Source organism: Hylobates moloch, unplaced genomic scaffold (genome assembly GCF_009828535.3).
Source record: "Hylobates moloch isolate HMO894 unplaced genomic scaffold, HMol_V3 SCAFFOLD_10, whole genome shotgun sequence".
Lineage (NCBI taxonomy): Eukaryota > Metazoa > Chordata > Mammalia > Primates > Hylobatidae > Hylobates > Hylobates moloch.
The window spans coordinates 29,173,773-29,187,534 of NW_026652285.1; positions in this window are offsets into that span (position 1 = coordinate 29,173,773).

Here is a 13,762-nt window from a genome sequence, read left to right on the forward strand (position 1 = left end):
CTCTCCATGTTCTAAAGAAGGTGGGAGTGCTGGGCCACCCCAGCCTTCTGGAACCCCAGTTCTGTGACATTATCCATCTCCTGGAAATATGCTGGTTTTAGCCATGCAAATCGGCCAAGCATCAGGCAGAAATAGCAGCTGCGCCTGGAAGGACAAGTGACATCTGTGAAGAAAATGGCCAAGCGGGACAGGGTGGAGAGCATGGGCTCTTCCCTTCCTTTCTGGGAACAGCACCACCTTTTGGGGGAACTCCTTTTCTCATGGGGTTTTAGGCAGGGGCTGCCAGTCCCAGGGCCCTGCATCCTGTCACCCCCCATACGCATAGGAACACTTTGTGCACCAGTCACTACATTTGCAAGTGGAAGCTGGTGGGGCTGCTCAGCTCCCAACAGGAAGCCCAGGTGTGCAGGGCCAGAGGACACAGCCCATCTGAGGCGCTAAGCTTCTGTCAAGAGGGAGTGGAGTCTGGATGGGATTCCAATCCCATGGTCCACCCTTTCTGGGACCCAAACGCACCCTTCCCCTTCCTTCAATTCTGAGAAGCAATAAATGTCCCTACTTGCGAACAAGTTTGAGTTGGGTTTCTGTCACTTGCAGCCAAAAGAGACCTGCCAGCTACAGTCAGCATCAGTCAACCATCTGTGAAACGGTGAGCTGACAACTTGTCCCCTCCCTGTGAAGGCCACAACATCCCAACACCATTAGTCACCAAGGAAGTCTGGGAGAAGTTTCTACCAACTGTAGCGAAAAAGAGGCAAGGGAGGAAACATTTTGTTGCTGTTGGCCCACTCTTCTCTCTGAAACAGCACGGCAGGATCTGGCAGAAAAGAAAGTACAAGGGGCTTCGAAGTGGGCAATGCTGCCCCGTGCCCTCCGGACTTCTCTTCCCAGCAGGGCAGCAGCACATGGCGCCCTGGGATAGGAGGCCTGCCGGGGCGGGGGGGAGGCTGAACTCCTGGGGGCACCACTTTATGAGGAACCATTTATGGCCAAAACTCCACAGGGGCTTCAGAGACCTGAATGAACGCGTCTCTGTAGAGTGAGAGTCCTGGGCAGGAGGAGAAGTTTCCATAGCTCAGGACCACATGCTGGAAATTTGGTCTCTGCAGCTTAATATCTGAGAGAAGATGGTGTCTGCAGCATTCAAAGGGGGACCAGAGGGACCCTCCACCCCCAGCCCCCAGCTATGACAAACATGAGCTCTGGGTAGATTCCTATCCATTCAAATAACTGGAAAACCCAAGCTGGGGCCCATGAGTCAAGTCTGGATGTGCGGCTCAGGGCAAGAGGACAGATGGACACCACAGGCCGTCTGTCTAAATATTTGCAAGTTATAAATTAAACTAACAGGGTGTTAAATAAAGTATGTTCTAGCCTCATCCCCTGACAAATATTCCTTTAAAAGGATAAAATTTTAAAATGCATATGAAGCTATGATTTGTAGATGACAGAAAGTTAGCAAAATGTCAAAGATCATAAAATTTCTTTGCTTTTTTTTTTTTTGAGATGGAATCTCATTCTGTTGCCCCAGCTGGAGTGCAGTGATGTGATCTCAGTTCACTGCAGCCTCTGCCTCCCAGGTTCAAGCAATTCCTTATATTGAAACAAGTAATAAAATAAATGTGTAATTTATAAATTACTGAAACTATTCCATGAAATTTATTTTTCTTATCTTCCTTTCAGCAAAATCAATTACATTATTATTATCAAGATTTAAAATACATGTAAGGATTAAAACAGTCATATTCAAAGTACAAATATCTTAATATTTTAATAAAAAATGTTTATGTAAAAAATTTAATTTTGTCAGAATCTCAAACAATATTCTTTTCAAATACTGAAAAGTATCTATTGCTGGGCACAGTGGCTCACGCCTATAATCCCAGCACTTTGGGAGGCCAAGGCAGGCAGATCACGAGATCAGGAGTTTGAGACCAGCCTGGCCAATATGATGAAACTCAATCTCTACTAAAAATACAAAAAAAAACAAAAAACAACTAGCCAGGCATGGTGGTGTGCCTGTAGTCCCAGCTACTTGGGAAGCTGAGGCAGAAGAATTGCTTGAACCCGGGAGGTGGAGGTTGTCGTGAGCCAAGATCGTGCCACTGCACTCCAGCCTGAGCGACAGAGCAAGACTCTATCTCAAAAAAAAATAATAATAATAAGTATCTATTAAACCAATATGCAACATACAAATTAGAATTAATCAAATTTGGGCCAGGCGTGGCGGCTCATGCCTGTAATCCCAGCACTTTGGGAGGCCGAGCTGGGCGGATCACGAGGTCAGGAGATCAAGACCATCCTGGCTAACACAGTGAAACCCCGTCTCTACTAAAAAATACAAAAAATTAGCCAGGCGTGGTGGTGGGCGCCTGTAGTCCCAGCTACTCAGGAGGCTGAGGCAGGAGAATGGCATGAACCCAGGAGACAGAGCTTGCAGTGAGCTGAGATCGCGCCACTGCACTCCAGCCTGGGCGACTGAGCGAGACTCTGTCGAAAGAAAAGAGAAAGAAAAAAAAAAAAGAAAATCAGATTTGCTTCAGTCTCAAAGAGCATGTTTCTATAAACTTAAATGAGCACTGGCAGTGAGCTGCCCTTTTTTTCCTATATGGGAAAAGGGTTAATATTGCAAACTTTTCCTCAGTTTCTATGCAACTGAGGCAAATACTGTGCTAACTCTTGAGAACCTCTGGAACCATGAATAGGAGCACAAAAACAAGAAGAAATTGTATCGTCAGCACTATTCGGAAATGGTACTTCATCATGTTTGAATTGATTGTATTCACACTATCCGAGATGAAAGATCTGGTAGATACATTAACTTCTCTTTTATCTAAGTCCTTTTCTGCCCACAGCTTCTCTGTACTTTCAAAATAGTGCCTAGCAGAGGCCCCATTCAACCTTTAGATGTAGTTATTCTTCCTATAGACAGAGGATAAGATGTGAAGAAGCATGTCTCTGGGGCCTGAACATTGTCAGTCAAGAGAGGATGCATAGGGTTAAGCGGTGCTGCGCCAACGCCACAGATGCGGACTAGCAGAAGCATCCTGTTGGCCTTTATTTATTTATTTATTTATTTATTTATTTATTTATTTGAGACAGAGTCTTGCTCTGTTACCCAGGCTGGAGTGCAGTGGTACGATCTCTGCTCACTGCAACCTCTGCCTCCTGGGTTCAAACAATTCTCATGCCTCAGCCTCCCGAGTAGCTGGGAATACAGGCATGCCCCACTGCACCTGGCTAATTTTTGTATTTTTAGTGGAGACAGGGTTTTGTCATGTTGGCCAGGCTGGTCTCGAACTCCTGACTTCACGTGATCTGCCTCCCAAAGTCCTAGGATTTACAGACATGAGCCACCACACTTGGCCCTGCAGTCCTTAATTAATTATTTTATTTTTTGTATGTAGAGTTCTCTAAATTTCAGGGCCCAGTCAGGGGCTCCTCTTGCCAGCTTGAAGGACAGGACTGGGAAAATATGCTTCTGTAAATAAATTGCTGTAGAAAACAGAGGAAAAAAAATTTTTTTTTTTCCGAGATAGAGTCTTGCTCTGTTGCAGAGCTGGAGTGCAATGGTGCAATCTTGGCTCACCACAACCTCCTTCTCCCAGGTTCAAGCAATTCTCCTGCCTCAGGCTCCCAAGTAGCTGGGATTACAGGCACCTGCCACCACACCTGGCTAATTTTTGTATTTTTAGTAGATACAGGGTTTGCAACAGAGCAAGATCTTGTCTCACAAAATAAATTTTAAAAATGTTTAAATAGCAGGTTTCTAAAACAATGAGAAAGACAGCATTACATATCAGTGTCTACAATTTAACCAAAACTATACTTAGAAGTAAATTCATTGTCTTAACTGCTTTTGTTCCAATAAAACAAAATAGCAGGATCCTGAGGCTTCGATGCTATTTTCTTAATCCAGCTGGTCTGTGGAGAAGCCTGGGACAGAAAGAAGCAGCCAGACTCCAGAATCCCCCATTTTAATAGCTATTCTATGCTATGTCCCTGTCTTATTCCTGGCAACTTACCTCTCAGCTCATGCACTGTGACATTACAGCAAGAAGTACTAATATAAATGACACAAAAGAAAAAAGAAACCATGAGGTTTTCCTTGTTTTATTAACTAGGTGAGCATTGTAAATGTGGAGGGTGGGAAACAATCAGGAGACAGGAATCTGATGAGCATCTGCCATGTATCAGGCACTGCACAATGTTCCTTACATACCACGATCCCATTTAACCCTCAGAAAACACTGCAGAGGGCTATCACTGCCTTCCTTTTACATGCGAAAAAACAGACTTAACAGTTGCTCACGGGAAGCTGAACCAAGAATCAAAAGACTTGAAAGGGCCCCAAAGACTGCACTGTTTCCACTGCACAAAGTTGTCTGCACTGTGAGCAACAGAGGAGAGGAAAGGGGACTAAAAACCAAAACCAAAAATCCAATCAATAAAACAAAATAAATGAAATGAGCATTCAACCCAAAAAGTTATAAGGAGCAGAGGGAAAACATTTCCAAGGAAAACAGGAAGAAGCAAAGCTTAAGAATAAAAGCGTGACTTACACATTTAATTGGATCCATGGGAAACTGTTGGGGTGAGATGTTAAAAACAGAGTTAGGAAATGACTAGAGAACTTGTGTATTACATTCCACTTCCTATGGACCTTGGGTCCTTCTCTGTAACACTAATGTTGGACTAAATTCTTCAAAGTTTCCTTGCAAGGACAGGCCACTCTGAAGCTAAGGGGTTACCACCAACCAAGAGACTCCTTCAATAATCACACAGTAGGTAAATTAACCCAGAAGGTAAATATGACTGATTATCTTATAGTAGCAGGTTTTAAAATCTTGTTGTCTCAGAAGCATTGCTATGGGCCAGGTGCAGTGGCTCACACCTATAATCCCAACACTTTGGGAGGTTGAGGCGAGAGGATTGCTTGAGCACAGGAGTTCAAGACCAGCCTGGGCAACATAGTGAGAGGCTGTCTCTACAAAAAATAAAGTAAATTAGCAGGGCATAGTGGTGTGTGCCTATAGTTCCAGCTACCTGGAAGGCTGAGGTGGGAGGATCACTTGAGCACAGGAGGTCAAGGCTGCAGTGACCTATGATTGCACCACTTCACTCCCCAGCCTGGGTGACAGAGCAAGACCCTGTCTCAAGAAAGCATTGCTAGACACTTTCTTCCATAAAATTATATTCTGCCCTGAGGGAGGCCCCCAGTGGGACTGTGCAGTGCCACCCCTGCTGCTGGCCCCTGAGGGCAGCGGGCAAGGAAGGAGCATATGTCTCTGCTGTGGGAAGTGCCAGGGAAAAGCCCCTGGATTGGGTCACCGTGAAATGCAAAGTGAGTGAAATACAAACATACCTTTAAAAAGGTAAACTAGTTCAACCATTGTGGAAGACAGTGTGGCGATTCCTCAAGGATCTAGAACTAGAAATACCATTTGACCCAGCCATCCCATTACTGGGTATATACCCAAAGGATTATAAATCATGCTGCTATAAAGGCGCATGCACACGTATGTTTATTGTGGCACTATTCACAATAGCAAAGACTTGGAACCAACCCATATGTCCATCAATGATAGACTGGATTAAGAAAATGTGGCACATATGTGCCATGGAATACTATGCAGCCATAAAAAAGGATAAGTTCATGTCCTTTGTAGGGACATGGATGAAGCTAGAAACCATCATTCTCAGCAAACTATTGTAAGAACAAAAAACCAAACACTGCATGTTCTCACTCACAGGTGGGAACTGAACAACGAGAACACTTGGACACAGGAAGGGGAACATCACACACCGGGGCCTGTTGTGGGGTGGAGGAAGGGGGAGGGATAGCATTAGGAGATATACCTAATGTAAATGACAAGTTAATGGGTGCAGCACACCAACATGGCACATGTATACATATGTAACAAACCTGCACATTGTGCACATGTACCCTAGAACTTAAAGTATAATAAAAAAAAAAAAGGCAAATATGGACCTTAGTGAATGAGTCTGGGTCATGGCTGGACGGGAGAAATCCCAGGGTGAGCCAGCCCAAACACACCATCTACGTAATTAGAAAAAGAACATGCCACCCCAGTGGTCAGCCCTGTGAGAAACGCATCCTTCCATCCAGCTAAAATCTGCCTGTGTCCATCTTCTCTGCTCAACACCAGTCCCCATGCATTGCATGACAGAGCACTGTACCCTCCTGCATGGAATAGGCAGCCACTGGGCTTCAGAGCCAAACAAACCTGGGCTCAAAGCCCAGCCCTGCCCCTCTGTTGTGTGATGTCTGGGACAATGGTGCTAGTAGTTGATGTGCCCATCTGCCCCACCTCTGCCTGGCTGTACTTGTAGCTAGTACATGTATAATATATAAGTGCCCGACTGTATCATTGTATGTTCCAGAGTGGTCAGGGTGGTCATGGCTGAGCTTTTTTTTTTTTTTTTTTTAATTGCGTCTCTATTGTCCAGGCTGGAGTTCAGTGGCACCATCATGACTCACTGAAGCCTCAGATTTCCGGCCTTAAGTGATCTACCTGCCTCAGCCTCCTGAGTAGCTGGGACTACAGACCTGGACCACCAAGCCTGGCTAATTTTTTTAAATATTCATAGAAGTTGGGGGGTCGGGGGGCTCTGCTGCCCAGGCTGGTCTCGAACTCCTGGCCTCAAGTGATCCACCTGCCTTGGTGCTGGGATTACAGTTTTGAACCATCACACCCAGCTTCCCTGAGCCTTTATACAGAACTCGCCTTTGAGTTAGTTTCTGTTGTATATTCTAGTTAGGGCATTATATTGATTTTTAAAATTACTATCATTCTGAATGAATAACAAATTGTGGTACATTCATACAATGGAATAGAACTCAGTAATGAGGGAAGGTGGGGATGGTTAATGGGTACAAAAAAAAAAGAATGAATAAGACCTAGTGTTAGAGAGCACAATAGGCTGGCTATAATCAATAATAATTTAATTGTATATTTAAAAATAACTCATGGCCAGGCGTGGTGACTCACGCCTGTAATCCCAGCACTTTGGGAGGCCGAGGCAGGTGGATCACCTGAGGTCAGGAGTTTGAGACCAGCCTGACCAATCTGGTGAAACCCTGTCTCTACTAAAAATACAAAATTAGCTGCGCCTAGTGGCACATGCCTGTAATCTCAACTACTTGGGAGGCTGAGGCAGGAGAAATGCTTGAACCCAGGAGGCGGAGGTTGCAGTGAGCCAAGATAGTGCCATTGCACTCCAGCCTGGGCAACAAGAGTGAAACGCTGTCTCAAAAAATAAAATAAAAAATAAAAATAAAAATAATTAAGAGTGTATAATTGGATTGTTTGCAACACAAAGGATAAATGCTTGAGGGGCTGGATACCCCATTTTCCATGATGTGATTATTATGCATTGCATTCCTGTATCAAAACATCTCAGGTATTCCAGAAATACATACCCTTACTATGTACCCACAAAAACTACAATTAAACATTTAAAAAGTAATCAACTATTGGCACACAAAACAACATGGATACATCTCAAAATAATTATGGTGAGTGAAAGAAGCCTGACAAAAAAAAATATACACCGTATGATTCCGTGTCTAGAAAGCACTAGAAAATATAAACTAATCTATGATGACAGAAAGCAGATCAGGACCAGGCGTGGTGGCTCACACCTGTAATCCCAGCACTTTGGGAGGCCGAGGTGGGTGGATCACATGAGGCCAGGAGTTCAAGACCAGCCTGACCAATATTTGTACTAAATACAAATACAACATTTGTACTAAAAATACAAAAATTATCTGGGCGTGGTGGCGGGCGCCTGTAGTCCCAGCTACTTGGGAGGCTGAGGCAGGAGAATCTCTTGAACCTGGGAGGCGGAGGTTGCAGTGAGCCGAGATCTCACCACTGCACTCCGGCCTGGCGACAGAGTGAGACTCCATCTCAGAAAAAAAAAGAAAAAAGAAAAGAGAAAGCAAGCAGATCAGTAGTTGCTTGGGGGTGAGAGGGAAGTAGAAAGGGCAGGAAGCAGGATCACCAAGGGGCAACAAGGCATTTTTCTGGGAGGATGGCTTTCCTCACTATCTCGATCGTGATAATGATTTCAGTTGTATACTGAGGCTCTGATATTATCAAATTGTAATCTCTATATAGGCAGTTTATTATATATCAATACCTCAACAAATCTGCCTAAAATGTTCAAAAATTACTGTAATTATGCAAAATACATTTTATGAAAAGGAAGTCATGAGTGGAGCATGGTTGAGAACCCCAGCATCTGGTAGATTCAGAAGTGGGGAAAAGCATCTCTCACTTCCCCTTTTTCAGGCCAGCGTGCTGTGCAATTTATCCAGTGGCCACTAGAGGACAGCAGCGACTCATGTACAGGAAGTGGGCGTTTCAGGGCTTCAATACTTAGTATTCCTTGGTCTGTGCTCCCTATCCTGGGAGGTGGGCATTAATACCCCCATAATAGTCAGTTAGAGCTGAGACTTGGGCCTTGGTCTCTGGCTCCTGATTACGCCTTGTTGGTCCCCCAACACCGGGAGTACAGGAAGGTTGCCCAGACTGGAGTTCTGTGGCGCCATCTCAGCTCACTGCAACCTCCACCTCCCAGGTTCAAGCGGTTCTTTTGCCTCAGTCTCCCAAGTAACTGGGATGACAGGTGCCCACCACCCCGCCCGGCTAATTTTTGTATTTTTAGTAGAGACGGGGTTTCACCACATTGGTCTGGCTGGTCTCAAACTCCTGACCTCATGCTCCACCCACCTCAACCTCCTAAAGTGCTCCCAGATCTTTTAAAAAGAATGTCCTACTCCAGGGAGGCAGCAGCCATAGTTCCCGGTTATCTGCAGGGCTGATATGGAGGACTGCAGATGGCACCAAGGAGTTGTGGTTCTCAAGGTGACTTTGGAAGGCCTCCCACCTTGCCTGAAACCCGCGGTTATAAAGCAGGTCAAAGTTGTATCATCAGATGCTGCAAGTCATAGGTTAGCATGTCAGTGAGAAAATGACATACTGAAGGGTCATTTTTATAGGAGAGAGGGAAAGGAGAGAAGGTTCAATTGAGGAGTAGGGAGACAGGATGGTAGAGTGCCCATGGGGTGCTGCAATGGAAGCTTCCCCCAAAGAAGTAATCATGGGCGGGGCACGGTGGCTCAGGCCTGTAATCCAGCACTTTGGGAGGCCAAGGTGGGCAGATCACTTGAGCTCAGGAGTTCGAGACCAGCCTGACCAACATGGCAAAACCCCATCCCTACTAAAAATACAAAAATTAGCCGGGCATGGTGGCGCGCACCTGTAACCCTAGCTACTCGGGAGGCTGAGGCAGGAGAATCGCTGAAACCTGGGAGGTGGAGGCTGCAGCAAGCCGAGATCAAACCACTGCACTCCAGCCTGGGTGACAGAGCAGGACTCTGTCTCAAAAAAAAAAAAAAAAAGCAAAAAACAAGCAATTGTGAGCATACATTGAGCCACCTCAGTGTGTGAGGCATGATGCTGAACACTCTGTGCAGGGAGCCATCTCATCTTCACAGTACTAATGTTATGTTATGTTGTGTTGTGTTTGTTATGTTATGTTATGTTATGTTATGTTATGTTATGTTATGTTATGTTTTATGTTATGAGATGGAGTCTCGCTCTGTTGCCCAGGCTAGAGTGCAGTGGCGTGATCTCAGCCCACTGCAACCTCCACCTCCCAGGTTCAAGCAATTCTCCTGCCTCAGCCTCCAGAGTTGCTGGGATTACAGACACACGCCACCACACCCGGCTAATTTTTGTATTTTTAGTAGAGACGGGGTTTCACTATGTTGGCCAGGCTGGTTTCAAACTCCTGACCTCAAGTAATCTGCCTGCCTCAGCCTCCCAAAGTGCTGGGATTACAGGCGTGAGCTATGGTTCCTGGCTGACAGCACTCTTACTAAATAAGAGTTGTTAAGAAACTAAATGCAGAGAGGTTGAGAAACGCCTAACAGGCCTAGCATGGTGGCTCACGCCTGTAATCCCAACATTTTGGGAGGCCACGGTGGGCAGATCACTTGAGCCCAGGAATTCAAGACCAGCCTGGGAAACATGGCAAGACCCCGTCTCTACAAAAAATTACAAAAATTAGCCAGGCATGGTGGCGTGTGCCTGTAGTCCCAGCTACTTGGGAGGTTTAGGCAGGAGGATCCCTTGAGCCTGGGAGTTTGAGGCTGCAGTAAGCTATGATTGCACCACAGCCTGGATATGAGAGGGACACACAGTCTCAAAGAAAAAAAGCAACTGTGGACACACATTGAACCCTTCTGGTGGGTGAGGCACGATGCCAAACACTGTATGAAGGGAGTCATCTCATCTTCACAGCATTCTTACTAAATAAGCTGCAGAGAGGTTAAGAAACGCCCAAAGTCACAGAGCTGATAGGAGACAGTGCAAGGATGTGCATCCAGATTTGACACTAACGTGTGGGCCTCGCTACTGCTCTATAGTACCCACTTAAACGGAAGTGTCCTTCTCGATTACTTAGTTCATGTGTTAAACTCGTTGGTGTTGGTAGCAGATGGTGATTATTGTAGTTCAGCTTTCTGGAGAAAGCTCATCAGGCTTCAAGAGAATGTTAAGCATCCATGATGGTCTGGGAGGGAGGTTCCCTCTCCACCCCTTCACCTCTTTACATGGAGCATTTACAGTGTGTGAGTTTCTGTGCTAAGGATGATTCTTCCATGATGACAGTATCTGAAGGGCAGGGGGGCAGACGCCAGCAACATGGAATTGAGGGGCCAGTGAGGCAGCAATCCAGTGACATTGTTCATTTGCACTCACAGGGGTCTGTCGCATGCAGCCCAACTCAACTAGAGTCCTGAGAAGGTGAACAGATCAGGATGGAGGCCCAGGGAACTCACCAGAAGTCCCCAGGCATCAGAACTAGGTTGAAGCATCCTGGTGAGCAGATAACACGTGCCCACGGTTTGTGGGAGGAAGTCCTCCAGCAGTTTCTCCTTCCCCTTGGCTTTGACCAGGTCTACCTGGGATTATGCAGTGATTCTCCAGGCCAGGTGCCTCAGGGAGGTGACCCTTCCTGTTCTGGGTTCTGCAGAAGCTGACAGCTCTGGACTTGTGCCCATCAAGCACTCTTCTGCCCATTTTATACTCTTGTGGATGCATAGTGGTGTTGATACAGGCCCTGAGTTAAAGGCTCCATGGCTGCACGTGACAAGACAAAGCAAAAGCAGGCCAGAGTTGAACACGCCCCTTGGGTCCCCTCCTTCACTTCATAAATGGGAAAACCAAGGTCTAGGCAGGGAAAGGGACTCAGCCAAGGCCACATACACAGCACACTCATGGCCGAGCCGGGGTTAGGACTCCCAGCATACCTTGTAGCCTTCTCTAATAAGAGACAGGCTGCTGGGTTCTTCTTTATCAAGTGTTGGTCACACATTATCTCTCTCTGTGTTTCTTAAAACAATTATTCTTTAATATCATTATATATTCAGTAAGTGTTCAAATTTCCAACTGTTTTCCGTCAGAAAGCATTTTGTAACATTTTGATTAAATGAAGATCCAAACAAGATGCACACAATATGATTAGTTGATGTCTCTTAAATCTTTTAATCCATGGATTCCTCTTTTATCTTTCTCTTTTTCCCTTTACTCTTTTTTTTTTTTTTTTTTTTTTCAGATGGAGTTTCACTCTTGTTGCCCAGGCTGGAGTGCAGTGGTGCGATCTCAGCTCACTGCAACCTCTGCCTCCCGGGTTCAAGCAATTCTCCTGCCTCAGCCTCCCGAGTAGCTGGGATTACAGGCACCTGCCACCATGCCCGGCAAATTTTTGTTATTTTTCATAGAGATGGGGTTTCACCATCTGGGCCAGGCTGGTCTCAAACTTCTAACCTCAAATGTTCCACCTGCCTAGGTCTTCCAAAGTGCTGGGATTACAGGCGTGAGCCACCACACCTAGCCTTCCTTTATTCTTGAATAAGCCCTATCATGCATCCTGCAGATATTACCCACGGTCTGGATTTTGATTATTGCAAATCCGTGATGTCATTTATACAGATTTCTCTGTCTTCTATATTTCCTATAAGTTGATAGTTGAATCTAGAGGCCTGATCAGATTAAGATTTTGAGTTTTGGGCAAGACTTGTTCTTAGTAGGTATTAGGTCCTTCCACAGAAGGCACAGAATGTCTAGTGACTTCCTTTTTGTGACATTAATAGCTATTGACATTCAATGTCTAGACCAGTTACTTCACTGGGGGTTAGAAATGGTGATATTCTTTTTTTTTGGTGAGGTGGGGAGACAGAGTCTCACTCTATCACTTAGGCTGGAGTGAAGTGACAGGATCTTGACTCACTGCAACCTCTGCCTCCTGGGTTCAAGTGATTCTCGTGCCTCAGCCACCTGAGTAGCTAAGACTACAGACATGTGCCACCACACTTGGCTAATTTTTTGTATTTTTAGTACAGACAGGGTTTCACCATGTTGCCCAGGCTGGTCTCGAACTCCTGAGCTCAAGCAATCAGACTGCCTCGGCCTCCCAAAGTGTTAGGATTACTGGTGTGAGCCACTGTGCCTGGCTCAGAAATTGTAATATTCTAATTCTATCATCCTGTCTTCATTTATTAGCTGGATTACTTCTAAAGAGAAACTCCTCCTCATTAACTATTCCATTACCTGGAGTCTTATCTCATCAATTCTGGGAGGATTCTGGGTACATGGATTATCCCCACTTCCATGTTAGGCCAGAGGTCAGAGGGGCTGAAGGAACTGTCACCAGCAGAAGAATTGGCTGGCCCCAGTCAATCGACAAAATCATAATAAATAATTAGAAAGTGAGGGCTGGATGTGGTGGCTCATGCCTGTCATCCCAGCGCTTTGGGAGGCCTGAGCAGGAGGCTTGCTTGAGGCCAGGAGTTTGAGGCTGCAGTGACCTATGGTCACACCACTACACTCCAGCCTGGGCAACAGAGGGAGACCCTGTCTCTAAAGAAATTAATAATAAAGTGGTTGTTTTAAGGCCCTAAATCCGGCAGCAGCCCATGGGTGGCAAAACCAGGCCTAGGGGCCCCTGGGCCCTTTCCTACCTTCACAGGAAGTCAGACCTGCACAGAGTCATCAAGAGCATGCAGTTCAGCCTCGCCATATGCAGATGGGACAGCTGAGGACTGGGAGGTGTAGTGACTCATCAGACTTGGACACATAACCCAGGTCATGGGCATATCCTTAAAGGAAACTCCTGAAAATTCCTTGTGATGGGTTTCAGTGTCTTAGCTGGCTGGGCCTGATGTTCTCACTCTAAAGCCTATACTTGTAAGCGCTTGCACTAGGCCCACCATTCAACCTGATCTTATTTCCTGTGGTGTTCTCAATGCTGATAACAGATGCTTGGTAAATATCTGCTTAAATGAGTCAATGAATGAAGGAGCCGTTGTTCCTATATGTCAGGAACGGGCTGCTCCTGGGGAAGATACTGGTAGCATTGGGATATCCAGAGAGCAGCCACTCTGGCAGGCCCAGGGCAGGAGCCAAGGGCACAGGGATAAGTGGGAAGCAGGGAGTTGGAGGCAAGCAGCAGCGCTCACTCCAGGAAAGCAAGCAGAGTGGGAGGCCTGCCATCCACCCTGGCAAGGGGCCAGCCAAGGAACAGAATCCTGCTGAGTGGGGAGGCAGCGTGGATGGAGTTCCAGCAGGTAGCAGGGACCAGCCACTGAGGTGGGCCGAGGGCAGAACTCCAGTTGCAGGATGGAGCAGGCCAGGCCCCTCCTCCTTACACTGGGCAGGTGACCAAGGCG